Source organism: Sus scrofa, chromosome 16, assembly GCF_000003025.6.
Source record: "Sus scrofa isolate TJ Tabasco breed Duroc chromosome 16, Sscrofa11.1, whole genome shotgun sequence".
Lineage (NCBI taxonomy): Eukaryota > Metazoa > Chordata > Mammalia > Artiodactyla > Suidae > Sus > Sus scrofa.
Window position 1 is genome coordinate 10,968,440 of NC_010458.4, and position 25,758 is coordinate 10,994,197.

Here is a 25,758-nt window from a genome sequence, read left to right on the forward strand (position 1 = left end):
GGCTCTGAGATACTCTGATAGCATCTATTTAGAGCTGACCCTTGAACAACATGGGTTTGAACTACAAAGGGTCCACTTATATGCAGATTTTTTCTATTGTAAACACTACACAATCCATGGTTGGTTGAATCCACAGATGCAGAGCCGTGGATCCATAAGAACAGTGGAAGTGGAGGGCTGACTATGAAAACTGACAAATTTTCAAATGCATGGAAGGTCAACACTCTTAATCCCTGTCTTGTCCAAGGATCTGAAGAGAAAGAACAAGCAGTCAAGGAGAGAATAATAAAATCCAAAGGCAATGGAAAAAGCACAAGAAAATATTTTTGCAGAATTTAATCTGAGTATTGGAATAGCTGGGTTTTAAATTTTGATGGATGCTGCCAAATTGCCCTCCAAAAATATTTCACATTTTAAAATCCAGCCCCAACTCTATGAGATGGTTCTGTTCTTTTACAGTGTGATTATCTATTTTGAAAGTGACTGACTTTAAATTTTGTTTTTCAAAGAAACAACCATTAGACAGTATCACTGAAGGTGTGAGAGACCTCACGCCATAAATTTTCATTTATATTTTTGTTTCCCTCATACCAGTATTATAATCTTAAGCATATACAATCCCTTGTTAAATAGATATGTGAAATATTGAGGTTTGAATGTACTGAGAATAAATATTTTAATATTTGTTGTTAAAATGTAAAATATTTACATTTAGTATATATGGAAATTCACTGCATGTGCTATTGACTTGACATAATTTCAATTTTGGTCCCAACAGATAAAATTCTAACACAGAACTTCCTTCTATATTAGGATCTTACAGTGATGACCTTCTAGCAGGCTGTTTAGCACAAATACTGGGTAATGATTAAGATAACAAAATGTTTCACTGTGAGACACTCTTCTATTTCAGAAAAGTATTTTGTGCTTCCCATTCTTGCCTAGGTAAACATATAACATAAAATCTTGCCAAGAGTTTATTTATAACTTTTTACTCACTCTCCTATTGCTAGTAATTAGAGAAGAGTAGTAAAATCTTGCTTTTAAATCTGCCTGAAATCACATTCCTTGGAGTAATGGCTAACCTTTATGGAAATATTGACTCACAAAGTTGTAGAAGGACAGTTCATTTTGAGTATACTGTTATTTGCTTGTTACTCTAAATATTCCTATACTCTTTCCTGAGAAATAGTTTTAAATATAACACCACTTAGTGCTTATGATAGCACCCCAATTTTTTTTTCCTGGACAAAACAGAGTCTATTAAGGTTAATTTCCTCTAGTCCTCAACATTTACCAAGCACCTCGATCTCTTTCAGTTACACTCTGAAGTATCCCATTTTGGTTGATTATTTCCTAACAACCCTTTTTGTTACTCAAGATCTTATTTTAATAAGTGATGAAATGTCAGCTAACATTATTTGATATTTATTTCACTTGCATTATTAAAGTTAAGGACATCTTCTGTGTATCTTCCACATATGTCCTGAGTTTTATCAATTTTCATCATCTCTTTGTTGACTCACAAACTCAGGAGTTTCCCAGGTGTTATGTGAAACTGGCCCCATACATGGAGGCTGAAAAGAAATTGAAGAAAAAGGTAGTCCACACCAGATTGGTAGGTGGTGGGTTTAATAAGCAAGGGAGCAGCCACAAGACAAATAGATCTCTGCACCCAAGTGCCAGAATCTTAAATCTTCATATTGAGAGCCTCCAGGGGCTTAGTCATGCATTCAGTCCAGATGGCCTCAACAACACCCTCCTCTCTCAAGGCTCTGTCCTTGAAACAGCTCCTAGTGTGGGAATGGTGGGCATGACTACATTCCAGGGACAGAGGAGAGGGTGAGGAGCCTCCAACTGCCCAATCCAGTTTGAGGGTCAACTAGCAATCATGTCTTTATGACTCCTCCAGTACTCTTAAAACCTTGATCCATTATTTATTTTCCTTTCTCTTTCTAAAGATTTTCACCTGATCTATTCACATGCTCAAGTATCTATAAGAAAACAACTCCACAAATTTCCCATGATTCTGTCCTCTCTCTCTAGATACCTCCTGTTCTCTTTCCTTGACTTCTACTCCTTTTGATATTTAGTGGTAAAAGTTTCATTGTAATCTAATTTTCACTGATTTTTTAAAGTACCGGAAACATTCATGCCTATTCACTAAAAGCATTCTTGCCAAAAATAAATGGGCTTTTTTTTTTTTTTAAGATAAGTGACCTGAAACCACTTCTATCCCAACATAACAAGTAAATTCCAGCACACAACAAATCCTGGCCACCACATGTTTTCCTTTAACCCAGCAGACTAGCCCTGGCTGCAGTTAATCTCCACAAATCTAGCTTGCTATAGTCATAGAAGTTTAAAAAGAAAAAGACCTAACCATCAGATCATTGTGTCTGTGGAATAATATGCTAAATCAAGAGAAAAAAACAAGCATCAAAGAAAGCTAAATAACTTTCCCAAAAATGGCTTTAAAGTAATTCTCAAAATTTCCATTCCATTGTCTGACTCAGGTTATGGTCTTTTGACATCATTATGCAGATAGTCAATCATGACTCTAACCTTTACATAAACAAATATTTTGACATGCTATAGTGATTTTGATGCAAATGTGAGTTACAGAATCCATTGATTATAGGACATATTAAGGTAATCAATGACACCTGTAACTAGCATCCTAATTTGTGGATAAGTCTACATTCACAACATATCTCTTAAAGTTTAATTACTTCTTTGGTACTTAGAACCAAGAATGCATCCTTCAGCCATTTGAACACTTAAATGTAGCAGTTGCATGTAAATCCTGTATTTCTTTAATGAGTAACTGTGCACAGATTAGGGCCTCATCTGCCCTCACTAAAATCTTTACAGGTATATGCATGAGATGTACATATTTTAAGGAAAAGTTTACATTGTTCAAATGAAACATTTCATATTCAAAGTAATATAAATATGATTACAGAGTAATTACTTAGTTACAGAGCAAGGGTTATGAAAGAAAACCATAACCCTTTAGTAAAAAAAATAATCAAAGCATAGTGAAGATGTAATTTATCCCTTATTTCATGAACTATATATGATAGAGTGATATAAACCTAAATGAAGCTATATTTATAAAAATAAACATAATCCCTGCTTTCAAGTACTGTGAAATAATTTAACAGGTGCTTATTAAATAATAATTAATCATTTCATAAATGAATTCTTACAATATTTATCAAGGATCTCAGAAAGAGTAGAATAACATTATGTGAGGTTCATCTGTTATTCAGTTTTTCAAAAGTTGTAATTTTCTCTTAGTCTTTTCTAAAAATGTTACTCCATATTATTAGTCATCTCATCACATGATGCTTAAAAATAACTTTGAGTAAAAACTATTGATATTCAACACAGGCAGTATTGCTCACATTCACACATACACATATTTTCCTTCTGAAGTTTGGCGATGATACATCACACTTTTAGGATGATAATCCAGAAAAAAATGTAATTGCCCTAAAACCAAAAGTTAAAATGCTTTTAAAAGCTAAGGGTATAAATTGTTCAATCTTCATTTATTAGTAAAGTTAAAAAGAACATTCTTAGTAAAAATCATAGATTTTCATCCCTTATTTAAATAATTAAGTTTATTTTTCTCCAAATAAATTGAACCTATTCATAAAAATAAAACTCTGTATTTGTTTAACAGGAAGAATGAAATTATTTCCACCTATAGCTTAATATAAATAGAATCAAGAATTGGTGCTACATTATAAGTAAAATGTTATTTAATCATATGGTAACACTGACATGGTAATACAGGACATACTTAGTTAAAAAGAGCTATAATTTGTTATAAGGCTAAAATAATAGACTCTTACCTTAAATGAGACATCTGGAATCACACTTTTCCTTTGGAAGTAAAAAGGCAATTACAACAGAGTCTACTAGTAGGTCATTTTGTTATACAAGTTCTTATATTTGATACTTTCACAAGAAAATATGGCTCACTTTTGAGGAGAACCATCACTCTATGTATCTTCCTATCGCAATTATTAGATTTAATGACATGATGTCTAAATGGCATAGGTATGAAAACAGTAATGTTTCACATTTCATGTAAAAACAGTTTAAGTAGACTATCTGCTGTTCTGTTTCATCAGCAAGAGTGATCTGACATTCATCACAATGCATTTTAAGATGTAGGAGTGACAGATATTCTTACCAACCACTACATGATAAATGATTGATTTCAACCAATATCACAGACATGAAACACATTCTGCCAAAATACCAGATGCAAAAGATGCTCAATCTAAGGATACCAATTTTGTGTCTTATCCATAAAGGATGCAGTTATACTGGGGTATATGTATGTAATGTGAAGCATTAATAGGATTTTTTTTCCATAAACTAAGCAGTGTTTTTGCTGTGATAAGAACTAAATATGTGTATCATCCCACATAGAGAACAAACAACACCCTCCTTCTCGTAATACTTCAGCTCCTTTTGGAGGAGTTATCTATAATGATCACATCACTAAGCAGGACAGAGGAAAGAATGAGGTCCAGTAGGAAAAAAAGCATTCTTGGCATGAAAACTCCCCCCTACTTGCTTGAAAATGGTCCATAGCAGTAGAAGGTAAGAATCTAGCAACCAGAGATTTGCTGAACATAACAGAAAAGAAAATGGGATTTATTTTTTTCTTTAATGGGGAAGGGGCTTAACGCTGGCAAGGTTACACTTGAAAGTAAGTCCTCTAGGTATGAGCTATTAATAAAGGGTAAAATATATTCTGGAATTGGATTTTCAAATTAATATGAAACCTCTTTTTACTCCAGTGGTTTCTATAGCAAGTAGAGGAATGGTCCCCAGATTTTGTTACTGAACCAGCTGATATGCCAGTTAGTAAGTGGAAAGCTCCTACTTTGTGTATGGTTATGCTCCTGAGCATTCTAAAACAATTCAGCAAGCAACTGCTATGGCTTGAGGAAAGTAACTGTCTGCCTTTTAATTCTGAAGAGAACTTTCTTGGAATCATGAAAATATTTATCATAAAAGGTATTCATTTAAATTCCTTTCTAGAAATAATAATGAAAACATAAAATTTGAAATGATTCTCAACTTACTAGGATAGTTTAATAAATAAGTGATGCTACTGAAAGATGAGGTTCAATATTTCTGGGCAGCTGTGAATCTGGATATTATTTTATAGTCTTAAAACCGATCCAGTGTGGTGAAAAGACCAAGCAAACTAAATACCTGCTTGGCATGGTTGGATTTTTATGTTTTGGTCATGTATTTAAAACTGTAAACACATTTTCCAAATCTACTCCATTTAATTTTTTTCCTACTCAGAATGTAACGTAATTTTCTAGCTGAGCAGTTTGTGAATGAGCTTCAAAATGCCTGATGAGAAACTGAAAATCATCCCATGGTTACAGAATCAACCAAAAGTATGTCAGTTCCCTCTCCAGGGAGCACGGAGAAATATATCTATAAGCTAAGAGACATCAAGCACTCTGTACTACAAACGTTCTGAAAACACTGTGATTCAGATGGAAAAAGAGACAAATAAAGATATTTAAAAAGAAAAATATTTATAAAATGCTGAAGATCTCTTTAAAATTGATTTACTAGCATGCCCTATATTATACATATGTCTTACTTTTTAAATGGACCACCAAATGATTCACATCATTACGATAATGTTGAAATGCCTATTATATAACCCATAGCAGATCTACCAATCTGTACCTCTTCCACTTGTCCCATGTTAGTTTTGTGGTAGGAAACTCAAATGGCTGTATACTGAGAGACCAGCTATTGAAACACTTAAATTTCTTTACAGCAGTTTAATTTTTAATGAAGTTTAAAAACATACATGTCTTAAAAAAAACAGTGGAGAAGGTGGTAGGAGTATTACTGTATGTTAATAAAAAGCAGCTGAGACATATTTACCAAAGACTTTGAAAATATGTGTACAAAAGATATCACCAGAGCCTTTTATAATATAACTAGTTGGACACCCGGCACTATTTTCCTTTGAAAATTAAGCCAAGCCAAATAAGGTACGTTAGTGGCTAAAACATTTCTTTCCCTCTCCTTTTAATTTAACTCTAGCTTTGCAGACAAGACTTGTTTAGAACTTACCGAAGTTTCCCAAAGCAAAACCACAGACCAGTTCCTAATTCAGAGGCCAGATCCGCGCGCAACCTCCCTCCTTCAGCTTCTGATTATGCTAGTAGCACTTTATTAATCATGTATGAATTTCTGCTCGTGTACCCTGAAGCGATCACACACGATCCAATCCCCTATCAAAAAAGGAAGCCTTACCTGATGGCAGAAACAGCGGCTGCAGGAGCAGCAGTAGAAAGAGCAGCAGCAGCAGCAAGATGCAACAAGCCAGGCTTTGCAAGGAAGGTGAGATATTCTCTCTCTCTCCCCCTCTCTCTTTCTCTCTGTGTTATTCTTCTAAATCACTGTAGCAGCAAACTGCCTTGCATTGTGTCCTCTTTCAGTCACAAAAAGGTACTTCAAGCCGCGCAGCCAGCAGACACCACTTTCTTCCTGGAAGCGGCTGCCTCTCTTCTCAGAAACGCCTGGACCCCTCTCTGTGGCTCCCTCCACGTTTACCCTTCAGATCAATGATGCTCGCAGAGCGGCTGGAGCTCAGCTGCAGCGCCGAGCGGCCAGCCAATGGGGACCCAGGATTCCCTCCCAGTCATCTCCCCGCCCTCAAAACAAAACACAGCGTGCCTTTGACACATCAACGAGTTGTGAAAAGTACTTGAATCCTATATTTTAGATTTATCTTGGTTGTTCTTTTTTTTTCCTTAGCGTTCCCTGCGTAAGGCTTGTAAAGAATCAAAGCTCTCCGAACACTCGTTAAAAGAGCTTAGTAGAGGAAGAAGATTGGGCGCGGAGAAAGTGAGGGCACCAGAGTTAGCGCTGGAGCGTTGGCGTTTAAACGCTTAAGGACTGTTCAAAATCAAAGAACTATCGGCAAAAAGTTCTGGGAGGCAAAACGCTTGGATTCTAGTCCTCACTCCCGTAAATAGCTTCCTTTATTTTTGTGGAACCAGAAAATAAAGTCCACTTTCACCTGAATGTTATCACATTCTCTAAATCTTGTCTGAACAAGAATCAGCTGCTAATTAATGACAACCTTATTCGAGCGATTTTTACGAACAGGTAAATACCTGTTTCAGCGCTGGTAGAACTTGGTCCAGATTCCATGAGGTACTAAAAAGTGTTCAGACTATATAAATGAATCTAATCTTGGAGTATTTAGGTACTGTAGCAATTTTGAAATTAACATTAATTTCTCCAACTGGGGAGTTTTTTTAGTGATAAATTACAACTTTATTGAATATGATAATGATCAGAAAACTTACAATGAAAAGGAACACTATTGAAAACAACGCTACTTCTTCAAAAATCCCAAAAATACATCTGCTTTATCCGTGATGATCTTTCTTTACACTTCTGTTGGTTCACAACCATGGGAATTCCGCAGGGGTGAAATTGGAAAACTGGCCCCAGGACGGAGGGCAAAGAAAGACTGGAGGAAGGGGTAGGGCATTCCAGATTGGTATGTGCTGTTTTAATAAACAAAGGAACATACAAAAGTCGTTTGCCTTAGGCAACTGAAAAGTAAATTTCCGCACTCGCCAGCTGGAATCCCAAAAGTCCATAGGGAGGCCTTAACAGCTTTCCATCCTTACACAGTCTAGAAGGTCTCAACAACACATACCTCTCTCATTGCTGCATCCTGGCTTATAGTGGCAGAAAAAGTGTGCCCCGTGTACAACCCGAGGAGCGGGGGGAAGGCCCAGGGGTAACCCACAGTCACGACCTCTTGATGACCTGCTCCAACAATTTCACTATGGAGGTGTAACAATTGAATGGAAATGTGTTTAAACAAGTTTCCAGGAATCCTTTTCTCTCTAAGAATTTAAGTTACTTTACACATCAAGAACGCAGCGATGTTGGAGATAATCATTTGATATAAGTATGTCAAAATCTCAAGCGTACAGAATGTCTAGGAGGCTTTAAAATATGCATAACTACAAATATAGGATTGGTAGCTAAAACAACTGCACAAATAAGAATGTATTTTCAATGTCACTATTAAAAAATAAGAATAAACTTAATATGTCTTTCCGAAAACATCTTGTCCCATTGAGGTAATGCAAATGGGTTGATGCATTCAGTGTAGCCAAGCTTTGTGTGTCGTGACACTGAAATAGCTCAGGGAGATTTTACAAACGAAATAATTTTGTTACCAGTCCATCATGTGAAGGAGATGTGGAAAAGCATAATATTCACAGAACTGTATGTGTGTCACTGTAAAAAGATGAATGCTAACTTTATTGTAACTCACTCATGTAGCCAATAAAATTTTATTCTCTGGCTAAGTGTCACTGGCTTTTGTGAAGAAAGGAATGTACTAATGAACAAAAACCATAAATATTGTTTACTTCTCTATTTTATAATAAAATTTATTCATTTATTTAAGTGCATTTGTTGATCACAAATAGCAAGGCATTGAATACAGATTATTGCCTTTTATGCAGGTTAGTGATTTTCAATGTGCAGTCCCCAGATCTGTAGCAAAAGCATCACCTGGAAACTAATTGAAACAGCAAATTTTCAAGCCCTTCCCCATTCCTATCCAGTAAGAAACTCCAAAAGTAGTATCCACAGATCTATGCTTTAATATCCTCTTAGATGTTTCCAATGAACACTCAAGTTTGAGAGTCACTGCTCTAAGAGAGAGCTCTGCAAACTACTACAGCAGACCAGCACCTAATTTGGAAAATAGCGTTTGATCAGAGCACAGTCACACCCAATCTTTCCATATTTCCTATGACTGCTTTTGCACCAAAATGACAGAGTTGAGTAAATACCAGAGGAACCTAGGACTTAAAACCTATAATTTTTAGTATCTATCTCTTGTAAAAAATCTCCCAACCCCTGCCTAGCATATTACAATATGTGCTATATTATTAGTACAGATGGCAAGAGTTGAGAAAGAAGTAACTTTAAAATATGAGGTAGATACGATCAGATTAATGTAATCAGTGGGATTTGGAAAAGATCAAAGATGATGATGTGGAAAATTATATCGATGTGCGCTTTGTAGAGATTTTTGCAGGTCCACCATGAAGGAGGGACATGATTCTTCCCTCCAGACTTGGTCTTTGACTTGCTTCAAAAGACAAATTTTAGAAAATGTTATCTCTTCTCAGCAGATTGTTTAAGAACAAATAAAGGTTTGTCTCACATCATGTAGAGGTTTTCTATCAGCCTCGACTTCTAAATGAAGAGAAAACTGAAGTCTTAGCTGTCCCAAGATGAACATGTAAGCTTGAGAGAGTGATAAAGCTTTTATTTGTAAGCCAATGAGATGTGTGTGGGTGGGGGAGATTGTATGCTACCACACGTGAACCTAATGTAACTTGATTGAAACATAAGTACAATTAATTAGAGGTAAGAAAAATGAGTACTAAAGCAAAAATGATGACTGGGACAAGACATTTAACTGGGAACACAAAAATCATTTTTTGGGAGAAGAATAATAAAACAAGTAGGGTTTCTCTAAGGAAGGAATACCCTGAAAAGTAGGAAATGAATATTAAAAATGTATGAAAGATAATTAAGGATAAGAAAATAACTTAATTCTTTAGCAATAGGGAGCCATGGAAGGCTGTTTAGAAAAGGAATGATATCATCAAATTATAAGAAGATTACTCTGTTGGCAAGGGAGAGCTATAAAGACAGTAAACAAAGGAAAATTAATCACAAGTCTGTGGAAAATTAAAACATGATGCAATATGGGCCAGAATTCAAGTACTGCCACCTTACACCTACACACAATTCATCAACAAGTTCTATCAACTAGACTTCCAAAATATCACTAAAAGCCTCATTTTATCATTTATTTTACCATAATTGTCATTGTTTTAATTTAAGATTTCAAGTTCCTTCCTGGATGCTTGTTGCATTCTCTCAATAAGTATCTCTGTCTCTTTAGTGAGCTATAGCTTTGCTTCACAACTTCTTTAATCCAAGACCGCTCAGGCTGATAGGACAGTTCCAATCTCACAGGAAAAGAAAGGAGACATAGAAACCAGGAGATTTCATTCAAATAACAAAAACAACAATAACTTTTGCTCAGAAGTGACATCCAGCTCTTCTGTTTATATTTCCTTGGCCAAAGAAAATCACAGACACATCACTAAGTGTGGTGTCAATGTGACATGATGTCAATGTGACAGAGATGCATAACCTTCCTAAAGGAAGAGAAGCATGAGAAGCGCCAGTGATTATTTTGAAGAATAATGCATTCTATCCCATTTTCTCTCTGATCCTGAAACTAGGAAAAGAGGGTGGTTGGCATGTCTCAGGTAAAAATGACATTTCCTTTATCTTTGTTTCACCATTTCATACATAGTACTTATGGTTAAATTAAAATGATTTTGAGCAGAAAAAAATATAATTATGTAATTGAGAGGTTTTTATTAAATTCTGGATGTAGACAGTAGAGAGAATTAAAAATCAAAATATTCAGTGTTTTAAATCTTAGGGTTTATGTTTCTTTGCTTGTATAAGGCAGAAGATAAATCAAAGTCCTATTTACTAGGTCATCTCCAGAGCCAGTGTCAAGGGACTTGACCCAAAGAAGCCACCGTGAGAAACATGGCTTGATTCCACTAGGATTTCAGAGTTTATAGAATACCTCTATGAATCAAAAAATACTTAATTAAATATCTTTCCCATCAAAAGACCAGAAACCACCTTTTCTAATTGATCTAAACTGCTCCTGTTTTCAAGATACATGCAAATGTAGGCTTGGTGACTGCCATCATTTTTTTTTTTGGTAGTTCTTGAGGCTTATGGAGGCTCCCAGGCTAGAGGTCAAATAGAAGTTGCAGCCACAGGCCTAAGCCACAGGCACAGCAAAGCCAGAACCTTAACCCACTGAGCAAGGCCAGGATTGGAACCAGCATCCTCATGGATACTAGTCGGGTTCATAACCCACTGATCTATAACAGGAACTCTGATTTCCACTATTCTTCTCAGTGTGAAATGAGTCTGAGGGCAGTAAGCAGAGAAGGATTTCCTCATCTGAGGGATTCACCATAAGCAGGAAAGGGGATCGCTACAGCATGCATCTGTCTTTTTCAGCTGCAACTGAAATCAGAGGGTCCAGAAAGTGTAAACATGTCATCTGATAGCCTAGGAAAACAGTTATATCAATAACAAGGGGCAGAAGGAAAAGATAAATCTGCAGAACTGTGAGTTCAAATATTCTAGGATTTGTATTAAGGCAGGACACCCAGATTCTCTAGGGTTAGCTGATGATTCAAACTAACTGGAGTTCCCACTGTGGTTCAGTGGAAACAAATCTAGCATTCCTGAGGACTCAGGTTCAATCCCTGGCCTCACTCAGTGGGTTAAGGATCCAGCATTGACATGAGCTGTGGTGTAGGCTGCAGAAGCAGCTCTGATATGATGTTGCTATGGCTGTGGGATAGGCTGGCGGCTACAGCTCCAACTGGACCCCTAGCCTGGGAACCTCCATATTCCACCAGTGTGGCTCTAAGAAGCCGAACGAAAAAAAAAAAAAAAAAAAAAAAAAACCTAAAAAAAACCTGGACAAAATCCACTACCACAGAAGGTAGCAGGAAATAAGAAATGTGGCTAGTCATCCAAAAACAGTAAAACACTACAACCACTATTACCAATAATAAATGGACTAATGTTCACAGAGCACTTACTAGATGTCAGGTATAGGGATAAATATTTCACTTATATTTTCATCACATATGTGAAGGCAGTAATATTATTTTCTCCAGTTTACAAATGAGAAGACAAAGTCACAGAGAAGTTAAATAGCATATAATGGTCATAAAAATAGTAATCAGTGGAGTCAGTGTTTGAACCACGGCAGCTGAATTCCAGAACTCATTTTCATAAGCGCTAAAATCTAATACTTTCCTAATATTTCTTTATTGCCATATGAATACAAAATCTGAATACAGCAGTTTTGTAGATTTTATTTCAATGGTGGAAAAAGCCTTGATTATTAAGAAACAGTGTTTTTCCCTCATGAATTGACTGATATTTTCATGATCCACTGAACAAATAATTGTTGAATTCTACAGTGCACATTGCATTGGGTTAAGGGTGAATCGTGAATGCAAATTAGTAAATGCTATAGTCTCTGGAGATAATTGAAAAAGTCTTCGGCACTCAAAAATTACAGCAACTACATATTTTTCCACCAACAACTATATACAAACTAAATATTCTAAAAAATGAAATCCCGTTTTGTCTAAGGATTATAAATACATCTACATTTGGGGCAGAAATAAAGGTAATGTTTAAAAAGGAAAAGGTTCAACTAACAGAAGCCTTTATGAGAAAACAGTGAACTTTGCACTCAGCAGAGTTGCAAACAGGTAGAGATCACATCTACTTCAATAATTTTCTCACTGTTTTGATTATAATTGTACATGGGATTCAGCCCTTGTACGAAAGAAACTAATTTTTTAAATTTTGTGGGGATTTCCCCTCGTGCTATTGTGGAAACAAATCTGAATAGTATCCATGAGGATGCAGGTTCGATCCCTGGCTTTGCTCAGTGGGTCAGGGATCCCGTGTTGCCATGAGTTATGGTGTAGGTCGCAGCTGGGCTGTGGCATGGGCTGGTACCTGTAATTCTGGTTCGATCCCTATCCTGGGAACGTTCATGTGCTGCAACTCCAGATCCTTAACCCACTGAGTGAGGCCATGGATTGAACTCTCATGGACCAGTAGATTTGTTACCACTGAGCCACAGCAAGAACTCCCACAAGCTATTTTTTTCATCATTTTATAGATGATATAACTGATATTCGGATAAAAACTGTCTTTTGCTCAAGGTCACACTGACAGTGTCAGGATCAGGATCAGTATCATCGTTCATACTCAGTGGATCTCATTCTGATGTCTTTTTCAATTTTTGCATAATCACATCTGCCTAAAAAACTGAGCTAAGCACAATTTGATAATAATAATTTCTCCTTAGCATGTAAGCTGCATCAAACAATAGAATCCCACCATTCACCTTCCTAACCACAAGCTAATCCCCACAAAGGGAAAAACTCTGATTAGGTATATTTTGGAAACAGATCTGGGGATTACTGAATATATGAAAATGAGAAATGCAAGAAGTTCCCTGGTGGTGCAGCAGGTTAAGTATCTAGCATTGTCACTGCAGTAGCCCAGGTCATGGCTATGCACAGGTTCAATCCTTGACCAAGGAATTTCCATATGCTATGGGCATGGCCAAAAGAAAAAAATGAGAAATACAAGAAACATAAGCAACACTGACAAGTTCTATGGTTATTTGGGAAGAAAACAAAATATAGCTGGGTTTAAACTGGGAGCTCTAATAAAATAACGTGCATAGGTAGAAAATTTCACACATTCAGGCTTGAAGCTTATATGAACTAGTCCAGTCGGGGCCTAGGACTTGTGGCAAATTAATAAATATATTAAGTTAGCATACACTATAGCAGCTGTAAAATTGAGTTGTTTATTTTTTTAATCCTCTGGGAATCAAGGAATAGGCATCATTATGAAATAAGTATCATTATTCAGGGATGGCTAGGGCAGAGATTAAGACAAATAAGGAATACATAAAAATGCAAATTTGAAATAATATTGAAATAAGAAATTATAAGATATCATGATTTTCCAAATAGAGATGATAATGCACAGGAGGATATCCTACATCGATCTGAATTTTCAAGTTTAAATAACTGAAGAAATATTGGTGCTATTGCCTGATGTTGGGAATTCTGGAGCTAGCATTTCTTGTAGTGAGAAGATGGAACTAACTCAAAAGTCATTTTTACAGAGAAAATTTAAATAAGAAAAATAGTTTGACAATCCATGGTATAATTAAATTCCTAAGTGTCAATTTTATGGTAAGAATGACAACATTAACAAATGCAACAAATAAATGGTGCAAAATAATTATAAAATAATATATGAAATATGTTAACTTTTACTGCTATCAGAGCATATGAACTTTAGAAACTCAAGCGTATGTTAATAGTTCAGGAGTACAACATAAATCCAAAAACCTGAATAATGTTTTTCTATTTGACAACTTTATATTTCTGTTTGCCTATAAGTTATATCTACCATAAATTTAAAAGATTTTAAATTTGTAACCAAATCTCACATAAATATTTGATATAGGAAATGATACTTTAAAATTCAAATATGTTTTATAATTTTTTCTGTAAAGGGTATAAAGTCTTTTTTATTGAATAAATATGTTTTGTGACTCTAAACAATATAGTTTGATAATGAAATAGTTCCCTTATAGATATTATATTAGTTTTAAGTAAAATCTACTTATTTCCTGATTAGTAGCTTTTATAATATATATTTAATGTCATATCCTCCAGGAGTATAAATACTCAAAACTGGATTACTAACAGAAAATACTTATACTGTATTTTATATCAATATTCCTGTTTTCCATTTAAGTAGTTTTAATTTCTATAAGTATTGTGATAATCCATTTATTTTTAATTGGTTTAGTAACTTTATTATTTGTTTTTATTATTTCCTTAAGATATCTAAATAAAGAAAATATATTTTAGCCCTTTTTGTAATGTTAGGTTTTATGACGAAATATGTGCCAATGAAACTGAACAATAGAAAGGCGAAATAATGTTTTTATATAACTATACATAGGTGGGGGGGCAAAAAAAGAGAAAAGATTGAGGTGTTTCCCAAATCATCGCTTACACTCAGATTTACCTTCCTGACTATTGGTGTATAAGGTCCAACAAATACTGAGAAACTTTGGTCTTTTAGCCGTGTATTCATTTGTTTGTTCCAGCAACACAGAATGACTCTGAATGATACAGTGACTCCAGCCTTAAGAAGCCAGGGAACCGGAGTCCAAGAAGGTCATGCAGAGGATGTGACCTCTGGCTGACCTTCAGGCTGGATTCTGCTCTCAGGTTCCTCACCCCCTCCTTTATCTTCGGGACATTTCCCACAGCGAGAGCCACTTCAAGGAAGCAGCTTTGAGAGAGCAGTGTGGCACTGAGACCATATGGATAGATTGCATGGCTCAACCCAGGTAAGGCCTCCGTGTAAACTCTGAGGATTCTGGCAGGTGAGGGGAGTTTTTTAAACCTGGCACCTGCCCATCAGGTGTGACTACCTCCCTTTCTCTCTCTGCCCTCTGTGTATGGGGGCCGGCTTAAGATTTCATTCAGGAAACTTTGACGGTTGTGACCCAACCACAGATAATCTTTGTTAACGTTTAATTCATAAATGAAATAGAATATTAAGAGGAGGTGAGCTCCCAGACGCATCTCCCATCGGCAGTGGCTGCTGTGGAGGCTGACAGGCAGCCACAGTGTTTCCACCTCCTTTGTTGTGCTGGCCCTGAAATTTAAAAAACATATGATGCACAACTTAGAATAGATTTACAAGGAGATCCTGCTGAATAGCATTGAGAACTATGTCTAGATACTCATGTTGCAACAGAAGAAAGGGTGGGGGAAAAACTGTAATTGTAATGTATACATGTAAGGATAACCTGACCCCCTTGCTGTACAGTGGGAAAAAAAAAATATGATGATGGTAGGTAAATAAAGGTCATTTCCCTTTTTTAGTGATAACACCTACTCAGCATTGAGACTGGAGGGCTAAAGCAGAAGTCCCAAGACTGCTTTTGAAAATAATAAAATCTTGAGCTAGGGAAAAATGTATGTGTGCTTCATCATAAAACAACAACAAAATAAAGACATAAAAATATATCATCGCAGTACAAAGATACTTGTAACATTGTTATTAATGTGATAGAGTCTTGGTTCACGTTTCTCCGTAGCATAGCATTGGAATGGGGGACGTTTTACAAATTTATCAAAGTGAAAGTACATTTGCAGAAAGAGAGAGAACTCACGGGCACACAGGTTAAAAAAGAGGACCTGAGGAGTTCTCGTCGTGGCTCAGTGGTTAATGAATCCAACTAGGAACCATGAGGTTTCGGGTTCGATCCGTGGCCTAACTCAATGGGTTAAGGGTCTGGTGTTGCCCTGAACTGTGGTGCAGGTCGCAGACGCGGCATGGATCCCAAGTTGCTGTGGCTCTGGTATAGGCCAGTGGCTATGGCTCCAATTAGACCCCTAGCCTGGGAACCCCCATATGCCGCGGGAGCAGCCCTAGAAAAAGAAAAAAAAAAAAGGAGGGCCTGACACTTTATTATTTTTTCTTATACCCACCCCCAGGCAGACCTGAGTGGCAACCCAATTTTCTCCTGCCCCAGCCCCCTATATCTGTGCTTAGGGGCTGAGCCTAACGGCTGAGTGTTGTTTGATCTTGTATAGGGAATATGATCTTCTGATTGGTCTTGGGCAGGATACCTAATTTGCATGGGGAACAGGTTATACAGTGGCTCCTGAGGAATGGGTGCTATTTCTTCTCTAGCAGGGAGTGAGTAGCCCAGGCTAATCAAGGTGGGGGAAGTAGCATCACAGTGAGACATGGCCAGAGGCTCTTAGGTTTGATCTCCGTGGAGGGGACTTGAAGTCTATAACACCGTCATCATTCAATTCAGTTCTAGAGTGAACTTACTGGATGTTTAGTTGAACAAAATGTGAAAACTACTCTCCAGTAAGTTATCTGGGGGTTTGACATGATATATAGCCCATTTAGAGTTAGCATATTTACCAAGGGCATCCAAGGAGAAGCATAGTTTCTGATAAATAGCCAAGCAAATTGTATTCCATTTGCAATAAAAAGATGATTAGAGAAAACTTTTAAGGGATACTGGAAATCACTGCAATACAAAATAAATTTTAGGATGCAAATTTCTTTACTATTGTATTATCCAAATCTACAAAGTCATTGGTGATAAAGAACTATCTGAATAGCATCAAGCGTAAGAATAAACAATAATTTTATTTCATATAAGCTCTATATGATTAAAGTAAGATATGATTACCAAAAATCAAAAACAATCATAAATGAAATGACTAGAAATATAGTTCAGACAAAAAGAAATAATACGTGTTCACAAAGTTCCAGGAATATAAAGAAGAACTTGATTAAATAAGCTCTATTGGGGCGTTCCTATTGTGGCTCAGTGGAAAGGAACATGACTAGTATCCAAGAGGATTCAGGTTCTATCCCAGGCCTCACTCAGTGGGTTGAGGATCTGTAGGTCGCAGACGCAGCTCGGATTTGCTGTGGCTGTGGCTGGAAGCTGTAGCTCCTATTCACCCCTAGCTTAGGAAATTCCATATGCCACAACTGCAGCTCTAAAAAGCCAAAAAAAAAAAAAAGCAAAAATAAAGCACTATTAACTTACATACTTCCATGTGGAATAAGCATCTAACTAGGACTGCTTGGTTTCAGAGGGCAAAATGATACTCAATGGCAGATGGTAACAGCTTAAAGTCAAACTTCCAACTCTGGAATAATGGAAAGATAAAGTCATCTGTGTAAGAATTAAAAAAGTTCCCCTGATAATAGAAATGCCCTGAACAATTTCATATTTGCAGAATGGTAGAATGATAGGAAAGGTTAGAATACTTACGCTAAAATTCACATTATGAAAGGAAAAATAATCGTTTTATTCTTATTGCTCCGTCCTATGTGGTATAAACTGTGACTGGCTTTAAACGAGAAAAGATTAGTTTTTCTACTAATATATGATCAATAATACATATGCTAATGCTAATTCTCATTTCCTTGACAGATGAATTTTGAAAATATACCCACTTTCTGATATCTTTTACTTTTAACACCTGTACTGAATTATAACTTACGGACTGTAAATTCCACCCATTTTAAATGTACAATTTAATGACATAATAAATTTATACAGTTGTATAAGCACCACCACGACCCAACTTTTTTTTTTTTTTTTTTTTGGTCTTTTGTCTTTTTGGGGCTGCACCCTGCAGCATATGGAGGTTCCCAGGCTAGGGGCCTAATCGGCGCTACAGTTGCCGGCCTACGCCAGAGCCACAGCAATGCCAGATCTGAGCCAAATCTGCGACCTACACCACAGTTTACAGCAACGCCGGCTCCTTAACCCACCGAGCAAGGCCAGGGATTGAACCTGCAAACTCATGGTTCCTAGTCGGATTCGTTTCTGATGTGCCGTGAGGGGAACTCCCACAGTCCAATTTTAAAATATTCAAATCACCCATTATGATCCCTCGTGCCAGTTTGGAGTCAGTCAATTCTGTCTTACCCCAAACCCAAGCAACCATTCATCTGCCTCAGTAGAAATGACTCATACAACATGTGGTCTTTTGTTCTGATGTCTTTAAATTAGCATAATATTTTCAGTCTCATCCATGTTATAGCATTGGTAATTCATTCCACCTATATTGCTAAATAGTATTCTGTTGTTTCTTTACACCATATTCTATTTATCCATTCACCAGTTGATAAACCTTAGGATATTTTCCACTTTCTGCTGTTATAAACAATGTTGCTGACTCAAGTACAAGTCTTTTGTTTTCATTCTCTTGGAAATATTTCTAGGAATGGAATCTTTTTCAAATGTTACACTTATTAATTTAAAAATAAATAAACTGCCATACTGTTTTTCAAAGTGACCATACCAGTTTATGTAAAATGTAGAGGGTTCCAGTTTCCCATATGCTTATCAACTGTGTGTATTGTCTATCTTTCTTATTATAACAATTTAGTGAAGAACAGATTGTGGATTTTATGTAAATATTAGCCACTTACACATATTCTTTGGTGAAATGTCCATTCGAATTTTTGTTTATTTTTAATTAGAATTTGTCTCCTGGTCATTGTAAGATTTTCCTGCACATTTTGAAAATTAAGAAAAACATGATTTGCAAATATTTGCACTCAAATTTTAATCTTAACGGTGTCTTTTGAAGTGCAAAAATGTTTTTTTGAATTTTGAAAAATTCCATGTTATTATTTTTATTTATTTCAATATATAATGATTTTTTTTCCATTATAGCTGGTTTACAGTGTTCTGTCAATTTTCTACTGTACAGCATGGTGACCCAGTTACACATGTATGTATGCATTCTTTTTTCTCACATTATCATGCTCCATCACAAGTGACCAGACATAGTTCCCAGTGCTACACAGAAGGATCTCATTGCTAATCCATTCCAACAGCAATAGTCTGCATCTATCCAAGCACCCCAAGCACCCCATCCATCCCACTCCCTCCCTCCCCCCCCACAGAAACCACAAGTCTATTCTCCAAGTCCATGATTTTCTTTTCTGTGAAAACGTTCATTTGTGCCTTATATTGGATTCCAGATATGAGTGATATCATATGGTATTTGTCTTTCTCCTTCTGACTTCCTTCACTCAGTATGAGAGTCTCTAGGTCCATCCATGTTGCTGCAAATGGCCTTATTTTGTTCTTTTTTTATGGCCGAGTAGTATTCCATTGTGTGTATATATGACATCTTCCTAATCCAATCATCTGTTGACGGACATTTGGGTTGTTTTCATGTCTTGGCTATTGGGAATAGTGCTGCAATGGACATGCAGGTGCATGTGTCTTCTTCAAGGAAAGTTTTGTCCGGATATATGCCCAAGAGTGAGATTTCTGGGTCATATGGTAGTTATATGTATAGATTTCTGAGGTACCTCCATACTGTTCTCTGTAGTGTTTGTACCAGCTTAGATTCCCATCAACAGTACAGGAGGGTTCCCTTTTCTCCACAGCCCCTCCAGCATTTGCTAATTGTGGACTTCTTAATGATGGCCCTTCTGACTGGTGTGAGGTGGTATCTCATGGTAGTTTTTATTTGCATTTCTCTATTAATCAGGGATGTTGAGCATTTTTTCATGTGCTTGTTGGCCATCTGCATATCTTCCTTGGAGAAATGTCTATTCAGGTCTTTTGCCCATTTTTCCATTGGGTAATTGGCTTTTTTGCTGTTGAGTTGTAGAAGTTTTAATATTTTAGACTACACTTTGAAGTATGACTCATTTTGAGTCTAAAAATTTGCATGATGCCAGGTAAGGGTTAAATTCATCTTTTTGCATGAGGATATCCAATTTTACCAATGTCATTTGCTGAAAAAAAAAAAAAAAAAGCAACTTACCTTTTCTCGTTGAATTGCCTTTGCCTTCATGGAAAATCAGCTGAAGTAGAGGATGACAAATATACACTACAAATATCTCAGAAATTTTTTTTTTAAATATAGGTTATATTTTCAGGAAACAATGAAGAAAATTAATTAATCAGCAGTATGAAATCTCCCATGTCCAGATTCCTCTAGTGGTGTAGTTGTACAGGATTAATACAAAAACCTGCTTAATCAAAATTTAGTGTTTAGTTATTGATATTGTTTGGTGATGAGAGAAGAAAAAATTATTTGTAAAACAATTTCAACAAATATCTTTTTAATATCCCTTTTGGGGACATTAATTTAGTTTGAAATTTCTCCTATATCATTTTTCTTTTTTTTTTTTGCTATTTCAGTGTTTAGAAATACAGTATATGTTTACTAAAACGTCAAATTTGTTACTATACTTAACTATATTTCTTCCCTGCACTTACCATTTAGTAGGTTAATTATGTGTTGACACAGTTTGTCTTAAGAGCTGTAGCCCATATGGTAAGAGGAGGACAGGGTATATTGGAGAGTGTGTTTCAAAATATTTTTGCTATGAGCTGATACTTATGGTTGCCAAGTGAGAGATAGTACCCAACTTAAGATATTCCTCAGGGAATGAGGGTGATCTTTAATATTACAGGCGAGAAAGCTGACTCTGAACTACTGTTATAGCAGTTTAATGGTTCCCAGTGGGAGGTAGTTACAGGATTTATTTCTTACATGCTGATTTGGGAAAAGTCATGCCCGCACCCATGTTATGTATAAAGAACTTATTCAGAATAAGTCATTCACTGATAGAGAAAATTGTCTGCTATACATAAAGCCAACTAAAGGGAAAAGTAAAAAGCAAAGTTTAATTGGCTGAAATCTTAGTAATCTAAGCACAAGGGAAATAAAAAATTACATGGCAAATTAAATGCTAGGATTAAATCAGTAAAGGTGCTAAATAAAGCTATGGGAACCAGAAAATAAAATTAAAGAAAAAAAGAAGAAGGAAGAAAGGAAATAAGGAAGGAAGGAGAGAAAGGAGGGAGGAGGAGAGGAAAGGAAGGAGGGAGCAGAAATGAAAGAATGGGAGTTCCCGTCGTGGCGCAGTGGTTAACGAATCCGACTAGGAACCATGAGGTTGTGGGTTCGATCCCTGCCCTTGCTCAGTGGGTTAACGATCCGGCGTTGCCCTGAGCTGTGGTGAAGGTTGCAGACGCGGCTCGGATCCCGAGTTGCTGTGGCTCTGGCGTAGGCCGGTGGCTACAGCTCCGATTCAACCCCTAGCCTGGGAACCTCCATATGCCGCCGGAGCGGCCCAAGAAATAGCAACAATAACAACAACAACAACAACAAAAAAGACAAAAAGACCAAAAAAAAAAAAAAAAGAAAAAGAAATGAAAGAAAGATAGCTGCAATATTTGGCGATGGTGTAAATTTTAAAACCGTGGTAGATTGCAATGGTCATGGCTGCCATTTCATTCACATCTTTCTGTGTCCACTCATTCAGTGGTCTCCATCCACTCTGATTCTTGTCTTGGACATGTGTCAAGGTATGTCCAATGGTCAGTAGCAAATATGACAGAAGTAATTGCTTAAAACGTGCTTGAATATTGGAGTTTGCCCACCTGCTCTTGAGGGGCCCTCTGCCAATTCTTACATGTGAAATGTTATAAATATACAATATTTTGGTTAATTGATACTGCATAGGGAAGACATATGCCATTTCAGTTGAGCCATCTTAGTGTAGCCATCCATGGCAGACCACAGACTTAAAAAGCAACCCTACCACAATCAAGTGAGTCTAGCCCAGACTAGAGGAACAAGGAACCCCTAACTTACCCCAGAATAAATTTACCAACAGAATCATAACCTAGATAACTTGTTGCTATAAGCCACTTAATAACTAAGCCACAAAGATTTACTATGCAGCAAATGCTAACGTTTCTAATTTTCACTGAATATGATAGGATATTGTATTCATTATTAAAGCAGATGTTCAATAACATACATTTATATTAAGAGATTATCATTTTTAATTTTATCTATGTAGCTGATAACTTGATTGATAATTTTAACATTGACTGTGCAGTGATAACAAGCTAAGAGCAAAAGATAGTACTTTTATTTTAGAACATTTTCAGCTCCTGTATACACAGAACAAATGATGATTTCATAACAACAACTAAGCAACCATAAGATTTTATGCATAAGCAAAATTGGCTTGAAGAAAAATTCCCATTGGCAGACTTTAAATATATGGCCCAAACAACAATGCTGATAACTACACACCACATTTTTTCCCTTTAGTTATTTTCAAATATCAAATTAACTGTATTTGGCCAGAAAATATATCGTTATCATTTATGTTTAATCATATACTAATGCACATGTTAGAAGAAGAAATTATTACTTGAATTTCCCACCCATCTAGCAGAATTGTATGAAATGGGAAAACTGTGTATTTACAAATTTAGAAGGAGTGGTAAAGAATGTCCATGTATATTTGGTATACCAGTTATTTTAGAAGTGCTGAATGGCATCGCAACAAATCATTTCTTTGTGTATTAGAAATAGCAGCTATTTTTTTCTCAAGTCTAATCACGTTCAGTTTACATTTGTACTTTGCCAATAAATCACCTTCCTTAGAATGTATCTTTCCCTTTTTCCTTTTCATTTTCCCACACTGTTTACATTCATTCAGAAGTACTTCCTTGAAAATCATTTCCTTCCTCTTTTATTTTAGGATATATCATACTAATCTGCTATTAGCTATCTGAAAATACTTTTGAAATAGAATAATTTTAGGAAAAAGTAGTAAAAGAGACATAGGAAAAGAGAACAGGAAAATAGCACAGATTAAAAATTAAAAAGGTATTTATTTTAATCAGAAATGCATCCGATTACTAACTAAATACCCATTCTTGGCTATCAGACAATAAAGGTAAAATGAGCAGAAATATGGGGAGATATGAAGAAGAAAGTTTCTGTAAGTAATTCAGCATAGGTATTTTTTTGTTATGTTTGCTCATATGTTTTAAACAGGAAATACAAATATATAGTGCATTATTGAAAATGCACAAAATTGTATGCAGGGAAAGGACATTCTACTACGACTTTGAATACTAATATTCAGGATTCTCTCCCAAAAGGCAAATGGTATCACTATCTTTGATATTATTTTTTTATAGAGGTGTATGGGTTCTTATAGCTCAGAAATTCTCCTTATCTATCCATAGAAGCCAAACTTATGTTTTTTTCAGTAGGATTTTTATGGAACAAAAATCATAAGAGTTCTATGTTTTTGATCTAATAGAAAAGTGAAAAAATGAGTTTATCTAACATCTTCGATGTTTATAAAATCCATATAGCAAGTGTTTCAGAGCCCTACAAGAAATCCATATCTCTCAGGTCATTCAGTTTTTGACCTCAAGAACTAAAAGAAAGCTATAAGCTTTCAAAATAAGCTTTGTTTCATTTGAACTGCCTTGAATAGTTTCTTTTGAATTTGAATAGCATAAAATATTCCATAAATTATATCTTAGAGTGAAGTCATTTTCATTTGACTTTTATAGAGATTCATGAAAGTCTACTTTTTAATTATTTGCAAGCAAATTATTTCAAATCGTTCTTTCCTCAGATGTAAGATATGATTAGACATCCCTGGAATGAATATAGACTATGCAGTGTTTCCCATGGGATGAGTCTACATTCCTGTATCATTCATATCATTCTTGGTCATGTGACTCTCTTAGTCCAATCAGATATGAGTAAAAATTATGTGCACTGCATCCAAGCTGGAGCTTTAAGGTCCATCGCATGTTTTTGCCCTTGGTCTCCTTGGGAGAATCACATCACAAGATTCATATGGGAACTGTTTATTCAGTCTGGTTTCTGGTTTGTAGATACAGAACAGAGTTACAATCAACTAGAGGCAACAATAAAACCTATATATAAGTCACTGGAATGTTGAGACTGCTTGTTAGTATGACAAAATGTGGCAAAAGCTGACTGATGAAAATTACCCAAAAAATGTGACTTCTAAAAAATTGCTTTTTCAGATTTTAAATAATATTGGGTTTATGGCTCTGTATGTATCAATTAGGGTTTTTTGGTAAATATAACATGGTTCAATATAAACAATTTAAAAGTATAAAATTTGCTGCACCTTATTTTCACTGCTACTCTGTATCAGAAATTTTCATAAGCCCTGAGAATGCAAAGGTGAACACAGTTTCTTCACACAGTCTAAACTGATTTATTTTTCAGTCAATGAATACATATTGAACATCCTGAATATCTATTCTAGGATATTATTTGGCCTGTAATAGGCATTGTCTTATAGGACATTCTCAAACTCATAGCCGTTTCTCCCTTGGGCTTGCACCCGTCATTGGTATGCTGTTTTAGGAAATAGTTTCAACAACCTATTAATGCAGCTTGTGAATATTATTTCTATTCCTTCTGGCTAAAGCCCTTTCTGCATTAAATACTGAAATTACAATTAAATAGTACAGCTACTCATCAGGATTATGGCACACATTTGGCAGGAATAAACATCAGTATGTTGGTTATTAGCATTTAGGGCACCCCTTAGACATACTTCTCAACTCTATCAATGACCCTTTTGATAATGGATGCTGTAGGGCATCATTGAGATACTCATGTCTGCCCATGTCCCTGAAATACTCATGAAGCATTTATTCTTCCAGTGACTGGAACTACTCTCAGTCAACAGATACTGAGCCCTTTGTCTAGGAGACCCCCTGAGCGGAAGTGACCTGTCTAGTGCAATGGGCAGCCCACATCCAATACCATTTATGAAGGGGTTGAAAAGCTTGACTTAAGTTGCCTCAATTGGTTTGTTTCTGAAAAACAATTCTAGCTCCAAGTTCTTCATTTTCTCAGCTTAGACATTTGGCACAATTGTTTTCTAAATCAGTTTCCCCTCAGCTCAATCCCACCTTATCTCTCTTACAGTGATATTGAACTTCAGATTACTTTCTAATAAATTTCAGGCAAGTAAATTTACATATGAGGTGAGGGTGGCATTCAGTTGCCATTCTCAGATTTGACAGATATGAACAGATGGAAGATATTGACCTACTATCTCCCTCCTTATTTTTATACAATATCGTTGTTAACCCCTATCAATTAGTGTGAACATATAGCCCTTGGAAAATGGCTCACATGGACATCCTACCAGGGTCTATAACACAGCTTATGTTCTAAAACTCCCCTCTCAAGTTATTGGCTTGCATGAGTAGACTCATTCAACCTAACACTCTTGCCCTTACTCAGCTATTTACATGCCTCATGGAAGAATGATTTTGTGAACAACATTCTTAGGTTGAAAGGCAATTGAGCCAGTTTTATGAGCTACTTCATCAACTCCAGTCTCCACACTCATCCTTTCCTTCCTCAGTCATTATTATTACACCTCCAAATTCAAGATTTATAAATTTGGATGAGGTATCCCATTTCTAGATTTTGTGGAAAGAGGTTTGTGATGGGGAGCACATTTTCTTCTTGGGCACCTTGTACATTAAAGTTATTGCTAAGTATATTGCATGTGAATGCATTTTAGAAATACTCTAAACACCTGCTCTGTGGACTCAACTGGAGCCAG

At 36.1% G+C, this 25,758-nt stretch overlaps 1 protein-coding gene across 3 annotated transcripts in view; it reads right to left on the minus strand.

Moving 5' to 3' along the window:
* CDH12 (cadherin 12) overlaps nucleotides 1-7,050 on the minus strand; it is a 989,731-nt gene extending 982,681 nt beyond the window's left edge. For 2 of the 3 annotated variants that reach the window (XM_021077037.1, XM_021077036.1), the window contains exon 1: nucleotides 6,319-7,030. The gene's annotated coding sequence lies outside the window, so the exon portion shown is untranslated. Of the gene's footprint in view, nucleotides 1-6,318 lie in introns of all 3 variants that reach the window. The other variant, XM_021077038.1, reaches the window with a different exon arrangement.